The sequence below is a fragment of the Rhinatrema bivittatum genome, chromosome 1, assembly GCF_901001135.1.
Source record: "Rhinatrema bivittatum chromosome 1, aRhiBiv1.1, whole genome shotgun sequence".
Taxonomy (NCBI): Eukaryota; Metazoa; Chordata; class Amphibia; order Gymnophiona; family Rhinatrematidae; genus Rhinatrema; species Rhinatrema bivittatum.
In genome coordinates this window covers 297,107,741-297,133,306 of record NC_042615.1, presented here as the reverse complement: position 1 = coordinate 297,133,306, position 25,566 = coordinate 297,107,741, and the positions used below count along the sequence as shown (strand labels likewise).

The following is a 25,566-nucleotide window of genomic DNA, read 5'->3' as shown; positions in this document are numbered from 1 at the left end:
GACTTTTTTTTTTGGTTTGGATTTATTTAATCTGTCTCTAATGCAGCAAAGGGGTTTGTGTTGGAGGCGGAGATGGTCTGTCCCATTCCATATGGGCTAGGATACCATTGTTCTGTCTGTAGAGTAGGTTCATGTGGTGTGCTGGTGCCAATTGTTGCATAAAATCTAGGACACCATTTATACAAAAAAAAATGTAAACATTTAGGAGTGAATTTTCAAGACTTGCATGTATAAAAATTAGCATATACATAAGTAGCATCTACTTACATATATGCTATTTTATAAATCTCAAACATATGCAGATTTTTACTTTTGCATGCGCTTGTGTAAAAAGGGGCATTCCGGGGCATGGCCAACATTTGCGTGCAAAAGTTGCTATTTTAAGACATGCATGTAGATTTGCCAACATAATATAATTTTACAACTACTAATTATCTTCTGTAAATGGTAATAAACGTGTGTACCATTGGCTGGGTGAACTCGTGAGTTCAAGCTGAAGGTTTTGATCTGGAGGAGGACTGGGCAAACTGGTAGAATAAATGGTAAAACCGGTAACATCACTTATGCATTCATGTTTGTAAATATATTGATTTACATTGTACGTTTTTCAAGCATAAAATATATGCGCATATATTTAAAAAATAGGAAAGTACAGTATGCATGTTCAAAGCATTGCATGTGTTCATACTAACATCATAAATAATGGCAGAAAAAGACCCAAGTGGTCTATCCAGTCTGCCCAGCAATCTTTACTTTAATTGATTTTTTTTATTCTGTCAATGTAGTAATTGCTGATCCATGCAGGCCACCCCTTATTTTCATCCTTTAGCCACCAGGGATCCTTTGTATTCCACACTCTTTTGAATTTCATTATAATTCCAGTCGTTGCCACCTCTTCTGGGAGGGCATTCCATGCATCCACCACTCTTGTCATGAAGTGTTTCCTGACGTTGTTCCTGAGTCTACCCCCTTGGAGCTTCATATTATGACCCCTAGTTCTACAGCTTTCCTTCCATTGGAAAAGGCTTGGTTCCTATGCATCCTTTATACACTTACAAGGATTTAATGTCTGTATCATTCCCCCCCGACCCTTCTCTCCTCCAATAATATACTTATTTAGATCCTTCAGTCTCAACCCATATGGATTTTGATGCAGACCCCTCACCATTTTGGTTTTCCTTTCTTTGGGATGCTTCTATCCTGTCTATCCTTTTTAAGATATGGTCTCCAGAATTGAAAACAGTACTCCAGGTATTCTTGCATATTAGAGATGTGAATCGGAACTGAAATCCGAACCGATTCTGGTTCTGATTCACATCTCTAATGTGTATTACACACAAGTTATTTTTTGGTAAAATTATGCAGGGCCATACACACGCATATATGCAGCCATGCTTGGATGTTTGAAAGTTGTCCGCCCTGTGTATTATGTTAAAAGCACTGCCTACTTTCTCTGCAGCTTTTCCCCCAAAGTGTTTTATAGACAGCCATTTAAAATACTATGAACACTGGAGAGGGCTAAGGTATCCAAGCATATGAAGGGAGTCTGTAGATTTTCTCATGTATGCTGGGATAATACGCTCCCTGTCTGAAAAAGCACCATGGGACTTGGTGTGTGCACTGGCCGGAGAACATATTGGCTGAACAGTTAGAGGATGATAGCATTGTCAGGGTTCTGTCATGTGATCTTTTTTTCACCTCTTTCCCTTCCAAATAGGCCATGTTATCACAGCAGTCACTCGTGTGTTAGGGAGCCTCATGCAGGCTCATTGGTTCTCTTGAGACAGAAAACATTCTTACATTTTTAGCTTCTTCAGTAATGTTTTTGAGAAGTTTTCCCTCCCTTGAGGGAATAAACTTTTTTTTTTTTTTTCAAAATCTGTTTTATTTAGGAATGACCAAAGAACAAACAATAGAATTCAAATCCAATAAACCATATGCAACAGGATGAAATATATTCCTTACATAATTGACCTACAGTTATCAACACTTCATCATACACCTTTTGATTCTTTATACTTATAAGCGGACCTCACCCACCGTCCCGCCCCCCCCCCCCCCCCCAATTCCCTTCAGAACCCCCTTCCCACTCATATACACCCACTCACACTCCCCTAAATACCTAAAGTCCCCTTTTTTTGAAGCAAGGGTTGTTTTCCCCCACCAGAATTCATTCTCCAATTGGAGGAATATCCCATACTTTAACATGTCACAATCAGTTGCACTTAAGATTGAAGAAGCATTCCTATGCCTTAATATAATCTGTAGAAACTTTCCTTGCCATTAAGTTTACATCATATCTTTCCATTTGCATCGAAGTCATTTTCTCATGCCAGATGGAAAAAGGAGATATATCCATCATCAACTCCTTAAGAATACAGCTCTGTGCTACCATCAATGCCAATAATATAAATAATATCCCTTAGGGACAACCGATGCAATAGACTTCATCGCTTTTCCATCCCCTAATAATATGATGGCAACGTGAGATCTGTACACTTATTCAGCCAGTTTAACACCTCTTGCCAAAAGGAGGTGGTGTTATGACAAGTAAAGAACATATGAACAAAGGAACGTTTTTTTCAGTTTTACATTTGACATTAATCTGTCTACTTGACAGTAGTAGTATTTTTATACTGCATTTCCTTGTAGTGTACCGGTAATTTATGTATCTCCTGAAATAGAACACCAAATTGCTCAAATGTATTTGGCATACCCAGTTCTCTGGACTAGTACCCAACCTCACCCTTTAGTCCATCCTGATCCATATTTGTTTTACAGAAGCCCATACCACTGATAAATAGACTTCTTTCCTCTCGCTATCTGCTCCATCTGTAAAATCTAAATTTCATCATTCATGTCATCAGGATTGAGTGCCAGGCTGGAAATAATATCGAATCTGCAGATATCCATAAAAGTGCATGTGGGATGTGATAGTCTTCCTGTATTTGTGAAATTCAGAACACTACCTGTTTTCCTCATCTAGCAATCATCTCATATTAATTAAGCCTTGTGTGGCCCACACTTTAAAAATAGCAATATCCATTTCTGAGGAAAAATTGGGATTGGCCTGAATCAGAGAAAAAAAAGGAAGGCATTACAAGGCATTCCCCAAATTCTTACACCTCCATTCTAATAAACACCCTCCAAAGCCAGCTCTTTCTTACATGAAGTAGTTGTCTATCAGGAAGATGCAGCACTCCCAACGGAAGAGATAAGTAAACCTTTCACTCTAACTGGAAAGTCATATTTAAATTTCCCACCAATGCATTCCCCAGTATACCTCATTAAACACTCAGTTATTGAGTATAGCTTATTGTATGCTACCTTGGGTTAATGCTCTCTCCATTTAAACTTTACTCAAATCTATAATCTGTAGCCAAATCCTCATTCTTCAATCAACAGGGAAGCATTTGCAATCTATATAGTAGCTTAGGCAATAATACCATTTTAAAGAGAGCATTCCTGTCCAACATTGATATTAGTAACTCTTTCCAAGTATGTGGTTGTTGAATCATCCCCTTTATCACAGTCTTTAGGTTATGCTCAAACTCAAACTGCATCCAAACTCCTAAATATTTTCTTATGAGGAGCCTATCTAAATGGGAAAGGGCCATGCCACAAAACAGGCATATCGGTATTAACAGGTAGTGCCTCAAATTTATCATAATTTATTGAAAGACCTGCAAAGGATTAGAAAGCATTAAAAAGAGACCTTACAGGATGTATTACCACTTGAGCATCCTCCGTAAATAACATTGTCTGCGACATGGCACATTTTAATCTTTTCCTAACCCTTATGCCCCCAAACTCCGAACTTTGTCTGACCATTGCCACTAAAGGATCCAAGGTCAGTACAAAAAGGAGTGGGGATAGTGGGCACTCTTGGCAAGTACCTCCTTGTAGAGAGAATTTCCCTGAAAGTGAGCCATTTACCATGATGCATGCTTTGGATTAGGTTATTATATAAAGATCCTAATCTATGAAATGTCCTTTGCCAAATATATCTAATACCCAGAACATGTACTCCCAATTTACTTTATCAAATGCCTTTTCCGTGTTCAAGCTCAGAACCATGCTCCAGCTATTCCACATTTCATCATCAGACAGAATTGCTAGTAATTTCCTAACATTGACTCCATATCTTCCAGGCACAAATCTAGTCCGATCAGAATCCACTAACAATGGTAACATGTTGCCCAATCTAAAATGGATGCCAGTATTTTCGTATCCACATTGAGAAGTGAGATCTGTCTATAAGATGACAGGGACCCTAGATCCCTACCTTTGGGAGCACTATTACAACTGCTTGGGTCATATGAGTAGAAAATCCATGAGTTAACACATGATTAAACATTTTCTTCAATGGCTTTAGTAATTGGAATTTAAGAATTTTATAAAACTCAGTACAAACCATCCACACCAGGGGCCTTTCCCAATTTTATCTTACTAATGACTCTTAAATACTTCTGCCTCTGAAATGGGCATATTTAGTTTATCCAATAGATTTTCCTGTAATACAGGAAGCAAGAATCCATTAAAAAAACAAAACAACCCAAACTATCCCTTGTCAATTTATCTGACTCTGCTTCTGAATACAAATTCTGATAGGTTCTAAATATCTCCAAAATCTTATTTGTATTTGACAATGGGGATCCCTTCTCATCGCATAATCCCATAATAAAAACTAAGTATGTTACTTTCCACGCTTTATTCCCAAATTTGAAAAACTGAAAACCAAAATAACAAATTTCTTGTATCACTGTAAACCATTTTGATCAAATTATATTTGTAAAGGCAGTATATAAACACTTTTAAATAAAAAAAAAATAAATAAAATAAGAGCAAAACTGCTTTGAGGTAGAGCAAGTGATTCAATAAAACCTTGAGCTCATCCATTTCTTCACCTTTTCTGAAAGGGAGGAAATATGCTGTTAATTCTTGTAGTATTTTAGAAAGATTCAAAATCTCTCTCTGCTTCCTTTTCTTAACTATATAAGCTATTATCTCCTCTTGCATAACCGCCTTCTCCGCTTCCCATAAGAGTATTGGAGAAATTAGGAGCTTCATTGAATTGCTTATATTCCATCCATTTCTGTCGTAAGAACTCACAAAAGGCAGAATCCTTAAGACCCAGCCTCATCCTCCAGGAAAAATGATCCTTAGCTTCTCTGCTTCATGTCAGAAAAACGGGAGCATGATCCGAGATACTAATAGAAACATTTTAAAAAGTAGGGAGCAACTTCTCTGATATGAGTATATAGTCTAACCTAGAATAGCTCTGAGGATTAGAAAAAAAGGTAAAATCTTTCTCTCCAGAGTGTAATACTCGCCATATACCTAATACTACCAATTCTCTTTTCAACAAATTTACCCTCCGCCATCTGGTTACGGGGTCCTAAACAGTTGGCAATCCTCACCACTATCTGCCACATTATCCCCACTCAGCACTAAGCAATAATCAAGATAATCCTGAAAGCACTGAAGTAAGATTTGAGTAAAAATCTGGGGTATAAATATTAAGGGCTTATAAATTTCCTATAATTTCATCACAAAAAGTATTCCATTTAAAATCAAATCACACTCTTCAGGATCTTGTTCTTTTTGAAAAGGTAAATCTTTATGAATCAAAGTGGCTACTCCATGTTGTCTTCTAAAATAAGATACAAAAAGGCAGCTTACCACCCAATCTTTTTTTTTCTTTAACTTACGATGTTACTCATTGGTCAGATGCGTTGCCTGCAAATATGCTGTATGTAATTTTTGTTTCTTTAACAAAGAAACATGTTGTCTTTAGAGTAGAATACCATCAACATTCCAAGTCACAACTTTTAAGATCACCCATTAAGAAAAATGAAGATTATAACCCAGTCTATCCACCCTTAAAAGAGCAGACAGCTGTAATATCCCAAGACCCTGCATCCCCCAGTCTAAATGCATAAAAAACTTCTAATCCAAACCTCCGACCTACTTCCTTCCTCCTCCCTCCTCCACGTATTAAATAATTCACCACTAATACCCTTTGGCAATTGCATGACCCTTCCTCTAACAGGATTCCCCCCCCCCCCCCCCCCATGAAGCTCTATACACAACAGCCATACCGCACACAAGAACAACTCATCCTTAATGTTACCTTAAGGGATCACCACCATCCACTCTCCAGCATACCTTACACCCCTAGCTAACGATAAGAAGATGGACTCATGGGAACCTCCCACTACATTTATTGAATTAAATATGCCACTCTGATATGCTAGTGAAAAACATTCATGACCTTGCGCACATTGATAAACATTAGGGATAACTTGCAAAGTCTGAGAGCGTGGATTAAGAAAAAAAAAGAAAATACAATAGAATAAGTCTTTAACAGAAACCATTTCGTAGCTTGTTAGCAACATGTAACTATTCCTGCCATCCATGTTTGTGGCACAGTTATTAAACAGATCCTATAAAGTCCTTTCAGCCAGTTTCTTGACATTCTTTATTCAGTGAAGAATTACAGGGAATAGTAAATGATAGACCCCCTCCATCCACTGTGAGGGTAGCATCCCTTGTCCCATTTGCAACCAAAGGCCCAGCTCATGTACTTGAACTCACATTAAAGCAGGTCATACTAACTTACCCACATGACATTGATGTCCATTGCCCATGCTTTTGATCCAAAACGTCTGACCCTCCTGGCCAATTCCTAATGATATTTAAATAGTATAGTGCAAATTGTGGCAGAATATGGTGTTCAAGATTGCTTTCAGCTGCGCCATAGCCAGAATAGTTTAATCTCTAGTTTAGTTAATGGCGCTAGTAGATATTCAGTCATGGCTCGTAGCCCCTACATATGTTCCTGCAAACAGTCTCATGGCTCCAGAAAATGATCAAATCCTACATCCAATACAATCCTTCCTTTATTCAATTATTTTCACTTCCCCAATTTGTCAATTTCGACTACTGTTGCAGCTCCTGAATGAATTTTTGCATCTGTTCTTTATCTGTTACAACATGTGGTCAAGACCTTCTTTCTATTTGTAATTTTGCAGGAAAGAACAATGAAAAGCGGATCCCATGCTTATGTAATTCAGAACATATAGGTGAAAGTTACTTCCGCTGGGCCACTACTTTAGCTGAATAATTGTTAAACATTGGGGCAGATTTTTAATATTACATGCGGGGGTACATTTGTGCGTGCTACTCGGTGCGTACAAATGTACACCCGATTTTATAAATAGGCTCGGCGCGCGCAGGGGTAGGCTTTCGTGGGTTACATGCGTATCCCTTTGACAATCTACCCCATTATGATCTTAATCCCATCATGTTTGACAGAACCTTTAGCTTGATAAGCATTCAGAATTTTTCTTATCAGCCTGGTTCAAAATACGAGCAATAACTGGTATTGGCATTTTGTCATTCTCGCATACTGGTGCGACCCTGCGTGCTCGTTCACATTTTGTAGTGTGCGCCCTGTCATGTAAACCTATCATTTCTGGGAGCTATTTTTCAAAACATTCTGGCAGATCCCTCTCCTTCAAAGTCTCCAGAAGCCCAGTAACGCTTAGGTTATTCTGAAGATTTCTATTCTCTTGGTCTTCAACTTTAACCATTGACTGTGCATTTTCCTTTAAGCATGGCAATTTGTACATCATCCTGCACTGCATGGTCTTCTCGGGCTGATACTCTATTTTCAGCCTCCACCAGTCGCAGACCCTGTGCATCCAATCCCTCTGATCTTGTCTGTAGATTGGATTGTCAATAGCCTGCCTCCAAATCCACCAAGACACTTTTAGCGATGGTATGTATGACTTCTTCGACACCACCGCCATCTTCAAATCCAGGAGCCTTCCCTTTTTGCAAGCCGCTCTACTAGACTTCGCACGCATAACTTTGCATTTCCAAATTGCGGAATAATCCGTCTAAGAGCACTGATTCTTGGACAATTAATTTAGCTCTATCAAATCATAGATCACAGGATCATGCCTTGATTATTCCCCAGAGCTCACCAACACACATCTGTTCAGACCTCCGCCATTACCGGAAGCCGGGAATAGGCTTTTTATTTCTTCCCCCAGATAGTTGTAAAATGATGGTTGATATATCTAGTCAGCTTCCACACAGCAGTTACATATAGCTGTATGGAATCTATCCAATTGGGAGCAGGGGGAGAGTTAAGCAGTATGTTGCTAAGTCTATGCAAGCTGGCCATAGAGATTTTCACTATGCATAGTAGGATTCAGCAGTAGTCTTAAAAATGAAATCAGACAGTTTTTTGGCAGGGTTCTAGGAAGACCATACAGTGTAATGGCAGATATACTGCAATCTGGTCTATCCAGTTTCTCAACCTACATTCACATTGTGAAAAGTGTTCTCTGGGTTAATCTGGTGTTAGCTCCTGCTTTCTTGAATTAATACTGTTCTTGCCCTTACTGTCTCCCTATAGAGGCTATTGCATGTTATCTGCCATGCTTTCTGTGGGAAAATATTTTATTTTGTTACCTTTCAGCCATAACCCCTTGTTAATGGCCAATAAATATTTGCCATTGCCTCTTGCGCACACAATTTTCCTGTAATATAACCCTGTTTCTTTTTGAGTAAACATAGAATTTATTATAATTTTTTTTCACCCCTTGGGTAGCAATTATCTTGACTCTGTATGCTATAGCTTTTTGGAGGTATGGCCTCCAGAATTGCACACAACATATCAAATAAGGTGTTGCCAAGTACTTGTACAGCAGTTTTTCTTTGCATTTCCTTCCCAATTCCTAGGGGTTTGTGATCACTGTATTCAGAACATCCCTCAACCCTTGCTAGCCTGATAAGGAGGAGCTGGGCACAGCAGCCATTCGCTGCCCATGCATCAGAGCAGGCTTGAGGATGTGATGGGGACACAGCAGCAGCCCATGCAGGTGAATTGTCAAGAAGAGCCAGGCATATGCTTACCAGAAAAGGGGGCTGTTTTGCCTGGTACTGGCTGAAAGCAAGAGTAGAAAGACTTGGAAGGCACGGGGGACAGTACAAGCCACATCTTATTTCCTTTTCTAAGTAGTAAAAGGAATTTAACTCAGAAAATGGTGAGATTAGTTTGAAACAAGGCTCACAGTTGTACAGCACTGTGGCTTGTTCTTCTTTTATTGTTAAATGAACTTACCTGGCACCAGTGTCGTTCCTGAATGAAACTCTTGTTGAAATCTGTAAGTGTGCCAGGCTCCAAGCTGTGCCACTGCTCAGGTGACTAGGCATTTGAGAGCTTTCCATGTAATGCTGTTCAAGAAAATCCTCAAGCACAAAGGTAGAGCTCCATAGCCAGTACATGGCTTATGTAGTCTTGAAAGCTCATATAACTAAAAGGCTTTGGATAATTCTTAATTGGCCCAATAAAGTGTACCACAACCTGCATAAGAATCCAGTTTTCTCCCAGATCAATATCAGAACCCTCCACCTCCCTCTTCTGATTTCCTTGGTTGATAAATGAAGGCAACACCTACAGATATAAAAATATAAAGTGAGAGGATAGGAGGACTGCAAGGCCCAATCTAGACTTCCCATTCCTGCTGCTAAACTGCCGAGCTTACCCAATTTTAAGCTTTACCCTCATATCCAAGGATTTTCTTATCCTGGTCTTAAGTTGTTACTGTTTTTGGCCACTGCCGCCTGTAGGAGGAGGTTTTATGTGTGACGTCTTGAGAATGGGATATGCTTCAGTAAGGGGGGAGGTTCCTGAGGAGCAGCATCACCTAAGAGTGACAGGGTGGTCTGTTCCCTCAAAATATGGATTAGTACTGTAAAAGGGGGGACTCCACGAGCCACATTGGAGTGACATCTTGAAGGGTGTCTAGGGAAAGGCAGAAGAGTTGTGCCGTGCCTCAAGGTAGAGGGCTGTCTCTTTCCTGCAAGTGGCGTGAAGGGTGACGGGCAGTTCTATTCCTTGGATAACCAGGCGAGCATGTGTTCCTGTTAATGTAACAAGAAGTGAGTAATTTTTTGTGCAAGAGGAAGATTCTTTGAGGTGGCCTGAAGGTCTAGAAGCCTTTTTGAGAGTAATAAAGGAAACCAGTGTGAATGAGAAAATGGCTTTAAACAGCATAAGGAACTGTACCGCTCAGGATAACTTGGAGTTTTTGTTTGGATTTTTTTTTGCGCTGGGACTATATGCTTTGTTTGTACCTGCATATTTTGGATTCTAAGTAAACACTATATTGTTTGGAAATGCCTTGCATGACTGGAAATATCTTAACTGTTTATTTTTGGAGTGTGATCCTCTTAGGGTTCTAGAGGTTATCCTGTTCCCAACACAGAATCTGTTTCCCTAACTCTGGACCGAATGGGGGAAGAGCTAAGCAAAGTTGTGAAGTGACCTCCCCTTTTTTTGGGAGGGAGGGTGTTAAGCACCTGAGTAACTTATTTATTATTTTTTATAAAACCGATACTTGATCTGAGATATCAATTGGTTTACATTCAGGTACTGTAGGTACTTCCCTATCCCCAGAGGGCTTACAATCTAAGTTTTTGCCCAAGGTCACAAGGAGCGGCAGTGGGACTTGAACCCTGGTCTTCTGGTTCATAGCCCACTGCTCTAACCACTGGGCTATTCCTCCTCCCATTTGAGCCTCTTGTTCTAGAACTTGCTGTTAGTTGAGGAATAGCTGCTTTAATATTAATATTTTTTAGTTATTTGAATGTCTTCCTCTAGTCTAAGGTATACATGCTTAGGGCCTAAATATTTCTTAGAGCTAACATTGAAGACACTTGACTATTTTGGTAGTCCTCCTTTGGGCTGCCTCTGCTTGATCTGTACTTCTGGAGATACGGCATCGGAATTAAAGACAGCACTCAGGTGAGGTCTCAGTGATTGTACAGAGGCATTAAAACATCTTTCTACTAGTATTACCTTTCTCTATGCACCCACCATTGCCTTGTTACCTGATGGCTTCAAAGTAACAAAGTAGTGTATGATCACCCTGATTGGCACACATCAATACCTCTCCCCTATCACATATTAATCCCTTGTATGTCTGTGCTCCAAATACATGAAATTTAGTTCAGTCCTTGATTGTGTTTTTTCTTGGATAGTACCTCATTTTTCTACTTCATATCAAATATTCACCATATTGTAGATCTAAAGAAACAGTTTTGTGTTTTTTTCCAGATGAGGAGTCCTCTGAAATATCACATCACATAAGAAAATATTAGACAGAACTAGAGCTAGGACTGACCTCTGCTGCATGTAGTTTCTGGGTATGGATCTATAGCAGCCTAGCATGCTCCGTTTTCCTAATAGAAGTATTGGAGTTTTAAGGCCTGGTGTAACATTTTCAGTGTTGCCTTTTCTTAGGTAAGGTGGTTACGGTTTGAGTGCCGGAAGTTGGTGCTCTTCTGGTATAGGACATTTACTATTTATATAATTTATTTTCAGGGCCTTTTTTATTTTCACCATAGATTGTAATGAGCAGTGTCACGCATTGAGAACCATCTGTCTGATGTGTGCCAACTGAAAAAAGGTTGAGAACCACTGCTCTAGTTGACTTTTGAATGATTCCTCTTTCACTGCTTGCCAAATACTGTTACTGACAAAGCAGAGAATTGCTGGCTAGAATCTAGGCAACGTGTCTAGGAGACTTAAGAATTTGAAACTCAGATTCCATGTGATGAGTGATGTGTGCTGTTCATTCTAAATCTAACCTGTAACAATCTCTTATCAGGGCACTCATGTAAAGGAATGGGCTTCATTTTTTTTTTAGTTGGCCTCTAGATGGTGCTACAGGGAAAAATTTCCATTCTTAAATATACGGCATGACTTTCCCACAATGCAAAAGCACAAAGTAGCTTTCAGTATGATTCTTGCTGGATTGTCATTCTCCCATAGTTTATAAAACTAAAAAATGTGTATATTTGCATTTAGGCACTTGTTAAATGAGCTGCAGTCAAAGAAACGTCCACAGATAGTTTCTTCAATTTTTTTAAGCATATCTGTTCAAAGTCCTATATGAAAAAGTGAAAATGTTTGAGTTGAAAAATATGGTCTTAAGTATTTCCAAATACTTCCCTGATAAGGAAACGACCAGTAGATAGACTCTGAGGTGAACAAATATGAAAGCATGTTGTCTGGTCTGGAGCAGACCAAGGCCCATAGAAAGTCCACCCAGCTTTTGGTTTTTGGCATTAACAGGCTTTGTATTGCAGATAGGTCTGCCTGAGCATAGCAGGGCATATGGAGGCTCAATATCAGATGACAAAGCAGTCAGCCCAAAAGATTCCAGAATTGTCCTGGGAAAAATGACCAGAATCGCACAAAACCCTCAAGTCAGCCATCAACTTAATTCTAGTTGCTAAACTTTCAAAAAATATATATATATATAAATACATTTTTGAAACAACTTGACTTTTGCCTGTGAGCTTGAGCAGCTAGAGCAGGGGTCGGGAACCCATGGCTCGCGAGCCAGATATGGCTCTTTTGAGGGCTGCATCTGGCTCGCAGACAAGTGTCGCCACACTTTCCCGCTGACCTAGCTGCTCCCCGGTCCTCCTCCGCCCGGGCTTAAAATGCTGTCAGCCCGGGCGGAACGCGGCAGGACAGCTGGAGTCAGCAGCACCGGCGTGCTCTCTTCTTCCCCCCCCCCCCCCCGGCCCGGAAGAGGAAGTGGAGCGTATTGGGTGCGTGCGCGGCAAGAAGAGGCCACGCTAGTGCGCTCGGCATCGGCCCGAAGAAAAGAAGACTGCAGCGCGGCTCGTAGGAAAATGAAGAGCTTCAACCGCGGCCGATGGGACTCCGCCTCCGCGAGGGCTGAAAATGAAGAGGTTAGCGTTAGGAGGAGGCTGCTGCTGCCGCGAGTTCCCAGGGTGGGGGAGAGAGAGAAATTGCTCGCTCACTCTCTCTCTCTCCCCCACCCCCACCCCGGGAACTCGCGGCAGCAGCAGCAGCCTCCTCCCAACACTAACCTCCTTCATTTTCAGCCCTCGCGGAGGCGGAGTCCCATCGGCCGCGGTTGAAGCTCTTCATTTTCCTCCGAGCCGCGCTGCAGTCTTCTTTTCTTCGGGCCGATGCCGAGCGCACTAGCGTGGCCTCTTCTTGCCGCGCACGCACCCGATACTCTCCACTTCCTTTTCCGGGCCGCGGGGGCCTGTGTGTGTTTGATTGCATGTATGTGAATGATTGAGAGCCTGTACATGTGAAAGAGAGTATGTCTGTGATTGAGAGCCTGCCTGTGAGAGAGAGCATAAATGTAAGTTTACCATTGGGAACCTGTATGTGTAAGTTTGTGATTGAAAACCTGTTTGTGTGAAAGAGTATGTGTGTATAATTGAGATCCTTTGTGTGTGAGAGAAATCATGTGTATGTATGATTAAGAGCCTGTGTGTATAAGTAAGAGAGTGATCATGTGTGTCTGTGTGTGATTGAGAGCTGGTTTAGGTGATGGAGTATGTGATTGAGAGCCTGTGTGTAAATGAGAGAAAGAGAGGACATGTTTGTAAGCATGTGAATGAGAGTCTGTGTGTGAGAGAAAAAGACAGCATGTATTTATGTGATTGAAAGCCTGTGTGTGTGTGTAAGCGTGAAAAGATAGACAGCATGTGTGTAAATGCGTAATTAAGAGCCTATATAAGTGAGAGAGAAAAAACGTGTATATGTGAGTACTGAGAGCATGTGTGTATAGGTGTGTCATTGAGAGCCAGTGTGAGAGAGAGCACTGGTATGTGACTGAGAGAGGAGAAAGTTCCAAGCAAACCACCCCTCCTCCTGCTAATTCAGAACAATCTCAGGACACCTGGATATCAAATGTTCCCAGGTATGCAGAGCAAAAAAATTTTTGTATCCTTATTATTTTTCATTACTGGGTCTTTGTGTCTGCTATTTTGAAATATTTTGTTGGTATCTGGAAATGTTTTATATGAGTTTTTAATTATTGGATATTCCACTCATCAGCTGTTTCGAAATATGTTCTTTTTGTTAGTACAGTTTTACTGCTGATGATTTTATATTTCTTGATTTGTTTTATAAGGATGGGTGATGTTTCTTTTTTCCTTTGTTACACTGCATACAGAGACTCTGGCTTGTTGCAGTTTCCAATTCAGTTTTTTCTGCATGCTTCTAGTTATGCGTTTTGGTCTCTTTATTCTATGTTAGGTGAGGGACAGCACGTGATTCAGGTGAGGTTTTCTGCTGGCGTGTAGTTTCTGTGTAGGACTCTATAGCAGCCTGGCTTGGTCCGTTTTCCTAATAGGAGATGTATTGGTGTCTTAAGGCCTGGTGTAATATTTTCAGAGACTTATTGTACTTTAAAAGTGTGATCTTACATAAAATGCACACATTTACTTTTATTTAGTTTTAAACATATTGTATGGCTCTCATGGAATTACATTTTAAAATATGTGGCGTTTATGGCTCTCTCAGCCAAAAAGGTTCCTGACCCCTGAGCTAGAGAGACTTCCTGATGCAGATTTTAACGAAACACCACTCTGTGTCGGGGTGGATTTGATGGATTATCATTAACCAGATTTAACTATTTTTGTGACATGAGGTTTTTATATTTTGGCTCACAGAAAAGGTTTTATTTGCAAAGAACTATCGAAAATAGGATAAATGGGGCTTCACACAATGGTGATGTGTAGGGATGTGCATTCGTTGACATTTGTGCATCAATTTGTTTCATTTGTTTTGCAGCTAAGCACATATCTAACTAATGGACAAATGTGTGCACATACGTTTGTATGACCTCATAGGTGCACACAGTTCGTTGAGTACATTTGTTCATTTGTTATATACGTGCCCAGGAAACTAATGAAATGAATGGACACACACGAGTAAGGGTATGAAAATGTTCTAGAAGCTGCTTGGAGTTCTGTCTCCAGGCTCCATTAATGATCTCAACTTATGTTGACTGGTCTCATGCTGTCCTCAAATGCCAGTTAGAGATCAGCAACTTTTTGTTTTTTTGTGTAAACTGAATCGGAAAAAATGTTAACTTACAATTTTGTAGGTCGATATAACCACCAAGATTCAGAAGATTGCTTTCCCTGATGCAGTTTGTACAAAACAGCCCATGTTGTTACACTGGCAACACCAGGTGTTTGGAACTCAAGTTGTTATGGCAACTTTTTTGTCTCTGCTGGTTTTTCTTACCTTTGGACTATTTAAAGTAATCATTGGAAGTAATATTCTGCTCAAATTTATTTTTTTTCACTTTTTTCATTTTTCATTAGTGTTATGACTCTAAATGGAGATGCTTAAAAGTATTTTAAAAAGTTGGTGCTGATTTAAACTATAAAGGAGGTTTATTCAATGCTGGCTTATTTCAGTGTCCCTAAATACAAATCTACCAATTATTTTTGTTGCACTTTTATACTATAGTCCGTTTGGCCTGATTTCTTGCTATTCTATCATTCTGAGCCATTCTGCATTAATTTGCTGTTTTCTTTGAAGTGACTGCATCTGGTCCATTAGTCTGTCACTCCATCCCATTGTGCGTGAGATGTTTTTGTCAGCGAGCCAGAAAAAACGAGATGGCACAACATGGGAGGAGAAAGAGGCACATGCAAATTTAATGGACTGGTGTTGCTGGTAGAGACTTGAAATGTAAATAAAAAACCCAAACACTTTGGCTTTATGGCATGCTTAAATATTGCTGGAAACATGTCCCACAGAGTGTCATGTAAATCATTACTAATGCCTGAGCAATGACCACATGGGAAAGATGAGCGATACATGGAATGTGCAGCAGATGTGAATGAACTTCTTTCAAGTCCTGCACTGACTGTTGGCGTGTACATCAGAGATGCTGCAGATTGATATGTTAGGCCATACTGCTATCAACAGTCTTGAAACCAAACCATGTGGCCCCTGTATGAGCAGAGGATTATAACAATAGATTTCCAGTCCCATTTTTTTCTCAGTGTACTACACTGCAAGAGCATAAACTGCAGGCTGTACTGTAAGCACTGGGGTTGCATTGATTACTAAAGAATTTCTCACCGCTCAAGTTCCCTGATCACTACTAGGGGTGGGCAGAAACTTCAGGCAAGTATTTTTCTTCAAACTGATGTTCTGAGCAATTGAGATGCTGGTGCAGAACAAAAATGGCTTGAACCCCTGAGCCACATTATCTTGAATTGCACACTGTACACACACCAGGTCATGATGAAAATCTGCTTCCTTCTGGTGTCCAGTTTCTTCTCAAGCACGTTTCCATCTTAGCCTGTGTTGCCTTCCTTTTAATTTCTTTTACAGTATCTGTTTTTACATATACAGCATGTTTACAGATTGAGCTTCTTCAGTCCTATTTCATTTCAACTGCATCTTACTGTTCAGATACTCTGATTTGTCTATTGGGTGATTTTTGTCCTATAAACTTGGCAGTGTGAAATCTCCTTACCTCCCTGGTTTTAAATTCTAGATCAAGGTATTCTCTGCAGTGTTCTTCCACAGCTTTTGTTTAGTTAGTACAAATTTTTCAGCACTCATCAGGACAAACATATTTCTGTACTTTAACCCTAATGCACTGTGTGCTTGAATGATGCATAGCAAAGTCTTTTGACCCAGAGCACATTGACTTTACAGCCATTTCCTAGCTAGCGTGTAGACAGATGGACTCAGGACCAGTGGTTTTATGCTCCCCTGCCAGCAGATGGTGACGAAGCAAGTGACGTCACAGTATACATAACCCTGCAGTGACTCCAGCCTGCCAGTATTCTCAGTCTCCAGCAGACTGTGGATGTGCATCTCCCTATGGGGATTGCTTTGAGCTTTTTTTTTTTTTGAAAAAGGAGAAGTTTGAAATTCTAAATTCTGAAAAAGAGCCCTGCTCTCCTGTGGTGATACCTAAAGGTCACTCTCCCAATTGAGAATTCCTGAGGCAATTTCCATGGTCCCTCAGAGGTGTGCCTTGGTCCAGTAGCTGGGTTTCCCTGCATGGACTTTGCTGCTAGTTCAGCTGAAAGGCAGCAGGTACAGGAGGCCAAGTGCAACAGCGACTACAGATGCCATCTCCCCTGCAGCCAGAGACAGTCTCTGTACTCAGCAGATAAGCGCTGAGTTCAGGTAAGGTTTAAAAAAAAAAAAAAGTTTAACCTGAATCAGAGACGGGGAAAGTCCTAAAAACCCTCTTTCTCAGTGTGCCATGCAGACATTCGTTCCTGCTCGTGTTAGGGTTGGAAGTGGGCAGCCTGGCGACTTGAGCAGCCCCCAGTGGGCTAGGCCCTGCACTTAGGCTTTTTTCTTGCACGCCACATGGTAGGACACGGCAACCATTTTCATGCACTCTTGTGTGTGTTCTGCTGCCCTCTATAGGCCGGTGTGCGCAACGTCTGCTCTGCACACGCGTTGTGCAGTGTTTTTGGGCGCGCTTTTTACGCACACACTTTTTTTTATGCACTTAACTTGGCACATAGGTTGTGCGTGCACCTTGCCGCGCTTTCTTTCGACGTACGTTTGCCGCACCAATAAGCAAGAAACCTAAGCGGCGTCTTATGTTTTGCCTGTCATATTAGGGCTTCTCAGCCTGACCTGGTTTCTAATCTGTCAGCACTGCTCGGACGCTCAGGGAGAGTTGTCTTCCTCAGATCTTGCTAAGCCTGGTTCTTCCCATTCTGATTGGTTGGACACAGCCTTGACTGGGGGGATGTCAGATCTTGGTTCTCCCTTGACTGGCTCCTCCAGTGGCAAGGGCAGTTCTGTGGGACCAGCTCTAGTTCCTTCTGGGCTTGGTCTGGACCCGGCTGCTTTTTATTGGGTGGATTTTTACAAGCCTTCCTTCAGGTGCAGTCCTTCACTTCCCCCATTTCTGCTGGTTGGACCCTCAACCGGTGGCTCATCCCTCTTCCAGTCCTATGCTTAAGCGCCAGAATCATCCCGGCTCCCTGAGGGTGTTCTTGACAGGAATCCAGATGGCACTCTTGATTAGATTGATCTGGATTCCCTGGAACCATATCTAACTATGTTGCAGTTCTTTCATAGAGATGAACTACTGGTCCTGATTTCCCAGACCTTGAAACTGGGTTATTCCTGGTTTGGATGCTATGTCAGAGCAGAGGAAGAATCCCATTTTGGTTTCCTATGTAAAGCCTCTTGTGTTTTCCCGGTGATGGATGCCATCCAGAACTTGGTCTGGAATGGGATGGCCCAGAGGCAATTTTAAAGGGGGTCTGATATTAGAAAGCCTGGATCTGGCTGTGAGAACCTTTGTGTTTTTCCAAAGTGGATGCTCTGGTATGTGCCATGTCTAAGCAGACGATCTCTGTAGAGAGAGGAGCAGCCTTTAAGGATGTACATGATAAAAGGATTGAGGCTATTCTTAAGCAAGCCTTTGAGGCAATGGCAATGAATTTACAGATTGCCTCTTGTTGTGCCCTAGTGGTGAGATCTTATCTGCTTCTCTCTCAGAATGTTGAATCTGGAGGGAATTCTAGAGTGGTTATGGAGCCTGCTGCTGCCTTTTTAGCAGACACAGGCTGTGATTTGGTCCAGACATCGGCCAGAGGAATGGCTTTGGTGATAGTGGCTAGGCATCAACTCTGGTTGCAAAATTGATCAGCTGACACAGCTTCCAAAACTAATCTTACCAAGATGCCTTTTAAAGGCTTGCTCTTGTTTGGGAGAGAGTTGGAGAAACTGGCCAGTAAGTGGGGTAAGTCTCTGCTTCTGTGGCCAGAGGATAAGAAACAGTTACAGCGCCGCTTTGATATGAGGGATAGTTTCTGGGGTTCCAGACATTTTCGTCCCTATAGAGGGGATAGCCTTTCGGTAGTCTCGGTCCTTTCATCCCCAGCAGCACAAGAGAGGAGCGTGCTCAGGTGGTAGACCTTCCCAATGAAGGTTTGCCAACCCACCTTCCAGAACAGGAAATAGGGGGACATCTCTCTCTTTTATCGGAGGTGGGTCCTGGAGATGATACGCGAAGGATATGCACTAGAATTATGCAGTATTCCTCAGGACGTGTTCATGGTGTCACCTTGCTACTCCCCACAGAAGAAGCAGGTAGTGAAGTTCATGCTTCAATGGCTTCTCAAACTGAGGGCTGTGGTTCCAGTGCCCACATCTTAAGTATGGGGCAATATTCCATTTATTTTGTTGTGCCCAAGAAGGAAAGCTCCTTTTGTCCCATCTTGGATCTCAAGAGGGTCAACCATCACTTGAAGGTGATTCATTTTTTGAATGGAAACCTTATACTCTGTAATAATGGTAGTGCAGTCGGGGGAAATTTCTGACTTCCTTGGATCTGTCAGAGGCTTACCTTCATATTCCCATTCAATTGGAACACCAATGCTTTCTATGCAGTATTGGGGCGCCATTATCTGTTTCGGGTGCTGCCTTTTGGTTTCGCCACCACTTCCAGAACATTTTCCAAGATTATGGTGGTAGCGGCAGCCTTGTAATACGAAGGAATCCTGGTGCACACATTTGAACTGGCTGATTTGAGCCAAGTCTCAGGAAGAGCTGGCTGACACACAAGGTGGTCTCCTTATTACAGGAGCTCAGTTGGGTGGTGAACCTGACCAAGAGCAATCTTCAACCATACCAGTCGGAGTATCTGGGGATCCGGTTCGAAATGGGACAGGATAGTGTGTTCTACCAGAAGTTCAGATCCAGAGATTGATGTCTCAAGTCAGTCAGTTGAATACCATGTGCCCAATGGTGTAGTCCTACCTACAGGTAGTTGGTTTGATGGCAGCTACCCTGGAAGTGGTGCTGTGGGCAAGGGTGCATATGTGTGTCCTCTTCAGGGCTCACTATCTCGTTGGAACCCACAGTCTCAGGATTATGCAGTTCAACTTCACTTGCCGATGGAAATCTGCTCCCACCCAGTGGTGGTTGCAAGAGGATCATCTGAGGAAGGGAGTTCCATTGTCCTCTCTGGCCTGGTTGGTGGTCACGATAGATGTAAGTCTCCATGGTTGGGGAGCTCACTTTCTGGCGTTAATGGCCCAGAGGTGCTGGAACATCAATCCCCTGGAGGCCTGGGCAGTATGGCTGGCATGCCTGCAGTTCAGCCACAGGCTGCGGAATCGAGCTGTTCACATGTCGGACAATGCAACTATGGCCTATATCCATCACCAGGGAGAAACCAAGAGCCAGCAAGTGTCACAGGAAATAGACCAGCTGATGGAATGGGAGGAAGGTTATCTGCAGATCTCGGACTCTTACATTGCAGGAAAAAACAGCATAAGTGTGGACTTTCTCAGCAGGGAGAGTCTAGCCCTATGAGAGTGGGTGTTGTCAGCCGAGGCATTTCAACTGATTGTGGATTGCTGGGGCTTCCCCTTCCTAGACCTGCTGGTGATTTCTAGAAATGCGAAGGTTCCTCACTCTAGTCACAGGAGAGATCTGTGGTCCCTGAGAATAGATGCTTTTGTACAGGTCTGGCCGGAAGACAAATTGCTTTCTTTCCTCTGAGGCCCTTGCTGACCAGGTTAATTCACAAGATCGAAGGCCACAAGGGGCTAGTACTCCTGGTGGCGCCACACTCGCCCAGGTATCCGTGGTATGTGGATTTGAGACAACTGGTAGAGGCCCCCCCCCCCTTCATCTTCTGCAGCACATAGTTCTGCTTCAGCTGGGACTGGTTCTTCACAAGGATCAGACTCTATTCTGTCTTACGGTTTGGCCCTTGAGAAGGCTCACCTGTTAAAGCGTGCTTATTCCTCTGCGGCAATTGCCACTTTACTCTACCCTCGCAAGTTCTCCACTTCCTTGGCTTAATGTGTGGGTTTGGAGAGTTTTTGAGGCCTGGTGTGAGGAGCAGGGTGTTCTTCCTCGTTCAGTTAAGATCCCTCTCATTATGAAATTTTTGCTGGATGGATTGAATAAAGGCTTGGCCCTTAATTCCTTGAAGGTGCAGGCTGTGGCTCTTGCCTGTCTCAGAGGCCTGGTAAATGGTGTTTCCTTGTTGACTCATCCTGATGTGGCCCTTTTTTTGAAGGGAGTGAAGTATCATAGGCTTCCCTTGAGGTTACCAGTTCCATTGTGGAGTCTTAATTTGGTGCTGGACTTCTTGGTGGGCCCTACATTCCAACCACTGTGTAGCCTTAACTTTTGGTTGTTGACTTTGAAGACTGTGTTCCTGGTGGCTATATGTTCTGCGTGTCTGTTTTCTGAGCTGTAGGCATTCTTGCCAGAAGCTGTTCCTTTGGGTGACTCCAGGGGCATTGCAGCTGCATACTGTTCCATCCATCTTGCCCAAGGTAGTCTCGGACTTTCATTTGAATCATTCCATCTCCTTGCCATCCCTGGATAAGTTTAGTCTTTTGTGCTTCTTGTGCGGTATCTGGAGGTCTGAGTCTCTTTGAAAGACAGATTGCCTGTTCTCCTTGGCAGGAGTAAGCAAGGTGTTCTGGCTTCTCGGGCTACCATAGCTCATGGATTAAGGAGGTGGTCAAGGCTGTTTATGTGGATGCTGGAAAGTCATTGCCTGCTCAGGTAGTGTCATGGGTGGAGGTTAATCTGTCTCCCGTCTATCTGCTGAGCTACGACATGGCCTGGGAGGATGCAGCCTTTGCTTATGCGGCATTGATTGGACCATGGGCAGCCACCCACCCTGTTGGAGTAGCTTTGGCACATCCCACTGGTCCTGAGTCCATCTGTCTATACGTTAGGAAGTGGAGAAATTACTTACCTGATGATTTAGTTTTCCTTAGTGTAGACAGATGGACTCAGCTTCCTGCCCTTGGCTGCCACATGAGTGTGTCAGTAGTCCTCCTGTGGTCTCTGGGCCCCAAAGGATTACTGGTAAATGTTCATCCAGTCCTTAGCTTGGGATACCCAGAATCTTATGTGAGTTCAGTGTTTATGGTTGGTTGAGTACAGGTCTGCTTATCTGTTTTTAATCAAGTTTTTTGCTAGTCTGTCCACAGTTGCTTTTGAAGCGAATACTGGCAGGCTAGGGTTACTGCATGGTTATGTATACTGTGATGTCAGCTTGCTCTGTCTCTATCTGCTGGCAGGGGAGCTTAAACCCACTGGACCTGAGTCAATCCATCTACGCTAAGGAAAATGAAATTATCAAGTAAGTAGTTTCTCCATTATTCTTCTAGTCCCTTTCTATAAATGTTGATTAATAACAATGTTTTTATTCTGTAAGTCTGTGTGAGGTAAAATTGATTTTTTACCAACATTTAATTAAAAAAAAATCATCAGTTTCAACCAGTTTCTTTACCTTGCAGTAGTGGCTTGAGCTTGACCTGGAGTAATTGGTTTCCTTGGAGTTTAATAGATCTGAGCATTTTGGTGATAGTTTTCCCATGGCAGCTTTAGAGCTGCAGGAAAAGGTCTTTCCAAAAGCAGTGGAATTCCAGGCAGTGTCTTCTACCCTGCAATGCAAGTTATGTGGACATGAGGCTTCAGTGCCTTGCATTCTGTCTCTCAAAAGATGACATGTTTTATCTCCTGGACTCAAAACATGGCATGTCTTGTTGATTGGAACAGTATTTTCCCACTCCTGTCCTGGAGGCGCACCTAGCTGGTCTTGTTTTCAGGATATCCATAATGAATATGCAGAAGATAAATTTGCATATTCTGGGTCTGCAATATATATATATCTACCTCATGCATATTCATTACAGCAATCCTGAAAACCCTACTGGCTAGGTGTACCTCCCAAGAGAGGGTTGGGAAACACTGATGTTGAAGGTTGGTAACAGAAGAAGCATGTTGCACTGAGAGAAAAAAAAATGTAATTAGCATTCCCAAGGGAGAAGGATAATTACACATTAAAGAAAACAGGTGCAGGCTCTGTGGGGGTAAAAAATAAATTAGTGCTACTGGGAGAGCCATTAACAGATATAAGATTGTGAAATGAAGGTGGTTAAGAAAAGTCTTAACATGTAAAGGCAGATCTGCAAATGAAGTTGTTTCTGTTCTATGCTTTTAATTATCTCCCTAGCAATATCTCAATCTGTAGTATGCAAACTTGTGAAACACAATCTCAACCTGTTTGAGAGGTCAAATACCAATCATAAAAATCACTCTTGATGCAGAGATCATGATGGTCACAGCTCTAAGACTTTGTCATAGTAACAACCCCAATCCTTCTGCTCCTGCCCTCAGCTGAGGATGTGAGTTTATCAATGAGACGTTCAGCTTGGTGCTGATGGATACATCACAATCCATGTTGAGGTAAACAGGTCAGAGAGGCCACCAAAATGGTGCATCGCCTGCAATAGCAGCCATACAAAGAGTGAAGGAGCTAAAGATTATTTATACATTCAGGATAGAGGTCATGAGGTATAGATATAATTTTATTTTGACCTCTTTCCTGGAAAGAGGTATGTTAGTAATGGCTTTTATGGTTGGTTATAGCTTTATATTCCCTCTGTGTGTAAAGAAGGTCTGATATGCAGGTTTAGGTATTCCTGGAAAGGAACACAGCCTCAGATCTATAAGGGTTTTGAGTTTTTTTTGGTTTTTTTTCATAATTGAGAACCTTGTGTATGCCACTGGCACAGCACTAATAATGCACAAGGTGCTTGGGTATGCCAAACTGTTTAGAGAGCTACCTCTTAAATACTAAAAGTTACTTTGTTTTTCATGTTCATAAAAATTCACCTGAGTGACTGAACAATTGCAAAAGTGTTGTGGTGATTTAGGTGTATTGGTCTCTGCACAAAAAGGCAGCCTTTTTTTAAGAGAAAGGCAGGAACAGTTTGAAACTGGGGTTAATAGTTTTACTCTAGCAGGACTACAGTTCCCAGCACCTAATTTGAGAGAGATGGTGGCCAGAAGGGCAGTCAGAGGGAGATACTACAAAACAGTAGTCAGGAGGTGGTGGAGAGAGAGAAGGGTACCTGGATAACAATGGAATGTCAATCTAGCTCTGTTTCCTCCTCATCACTGTACTGCTGCCTGTCCACCTCCTCTCCTCCCTCTTGCTGTTTCCCTCTGGTTGCTTTTGTGGAAACTAGCAGCCTGTTGGTGGGATGCTAGTTTTTGTGGAAGTTCTGGCAACAAAGTTACTAATCACTTCGGTTTACATTACAACAATAGATTGACAGTATAAAGAATAATGTCATACAATGAACAGGGTAAATAGAACTTGGAAAAAATAAATAATAATAACTTAATAGGAGTAATTATATACAAAGTAGTGGACCGTCATGGAGATCAAAGCTTAGATATTGATATTGACTTCTGACTCTGCTCTTTCCTGCACCACCTGTTCCCACACTAGGTGCTAGGGAACCTGGGAACTCTAGTCCTGCTTGAGCAAAACTTAGCCCCAGCTTCAAACTGACCCTGTCTTTCACTTAAAAGCTGCCGTTTTGCATAGAGACCAATACACCTAAATCATCCCAGTGTTCTAAAATTCATACTCCTTTTTTTTTTTTTTCCGAGGCATTGTTCAGAACCATGTTGATGGCTGTGGTTTTCTCCAGAAATAAGTGGACATTCACAAAATAGGCTTTCTAGTTACAGAATATCTACATTAGTCCCTGATGAGTCTCCTAAAGGGACCAAAATCTCTGCTGTTTTAACATGGGATTATAATATTTGTAACAGAATGCCAGCTGTTTGTTTTGACATGTCTACCTGTGCTCATGCTCAAGTCACTTGGAGCCAGTGTTTGTGGTACCTGGAAGTCAGGTTGAATCATGTGCAATGCCTGGTGGACATTAGTGGAACTTTAAAGAGCTTGCATCCCAGCTCTGCCACACAAATACATTATTGCTTGCATGGGTGGGCACACATTATACATGTAGAGCATGATAACCATACACAGCCATTTACAGTGGAGCCAATTGTGCTGTGTATCGCCACACAAGCTTTCTGCACGTGCCGTTCACTTGTATGTGTATGAAATGTAGTGACATGGCTTTCCAGGATTTGGTGCAGAACTGTATTGTGCTTCATGAGTTTGAACAGGGTGATTTCACGCCAGTGTCCTTGTGTTGTCCCTCAGTTAAAAGAATCCTGTCCATTCCCATTCCCAACAGGTTCCCTAACATCTCTTCCCTACTCCTTTAACACATTTAAACAAAAGTATCCATTGCATGGACATTTGTGGAGGCTTTGATAATCTGGTCCTACCCCAGAACATTTCTGGATCTTGGCTTTTTCTGTCTAAACAGAATTAGCTATTATATTTGGGTGACATCCAGCAACCCCAAACGGACCTCTTTGCCTTAGCTTGTAGAGCTTTTGCTCTACTAGCATGTGCAGGTATTCCCACCTGAGCATTGCCCAGTGAATCTCCTCACTCTTTTTTTTTTTTTTTTTTTAAATCCATGCATCGGCATTCTTTTAAATATTTTTTTATAACTTTCTATTTGAAATATTTTCTGACTGTCCTGCTTTTAAAGAGGCTCAAGATCTTTCTACATAAACTAGAAGGTGGATCTTATTTAAACATTTCCAGCATTTTCCAACAGTAGTCAAAGCAATTCAGAAAGTATTTAAAAATCGAGCCCCTATAATTTTAATAGGTCTGAGGACCAGACAGCAGCAATTTACATCTAGTGCAACTATATTGCAGTCCTACTAGGAGATTGTATCCATTCTTCTTGCCTCAAAAAAAGGAACCTTATTTCGTTAGGATCTGCTATCCCTTTACCTGGCTGCTTGGGTATTGAACATACGATACTCGCAGATCGGTCCAT

General features: G+C 41.9%; 1 protein-coding gene across 1 annotated transcript in view; it reads left to right on the top strand.

The window, feature by feature from the left end:
• Nucleotides 1–25,566, top strand: part of HADH (hydroxyacyl-CoA dehydrogenase) — a 114,401-nt gene that overhangs the window by 45,946 nt on the left and 42,889 nt on the right. The window lies entirely within an intron of this gene.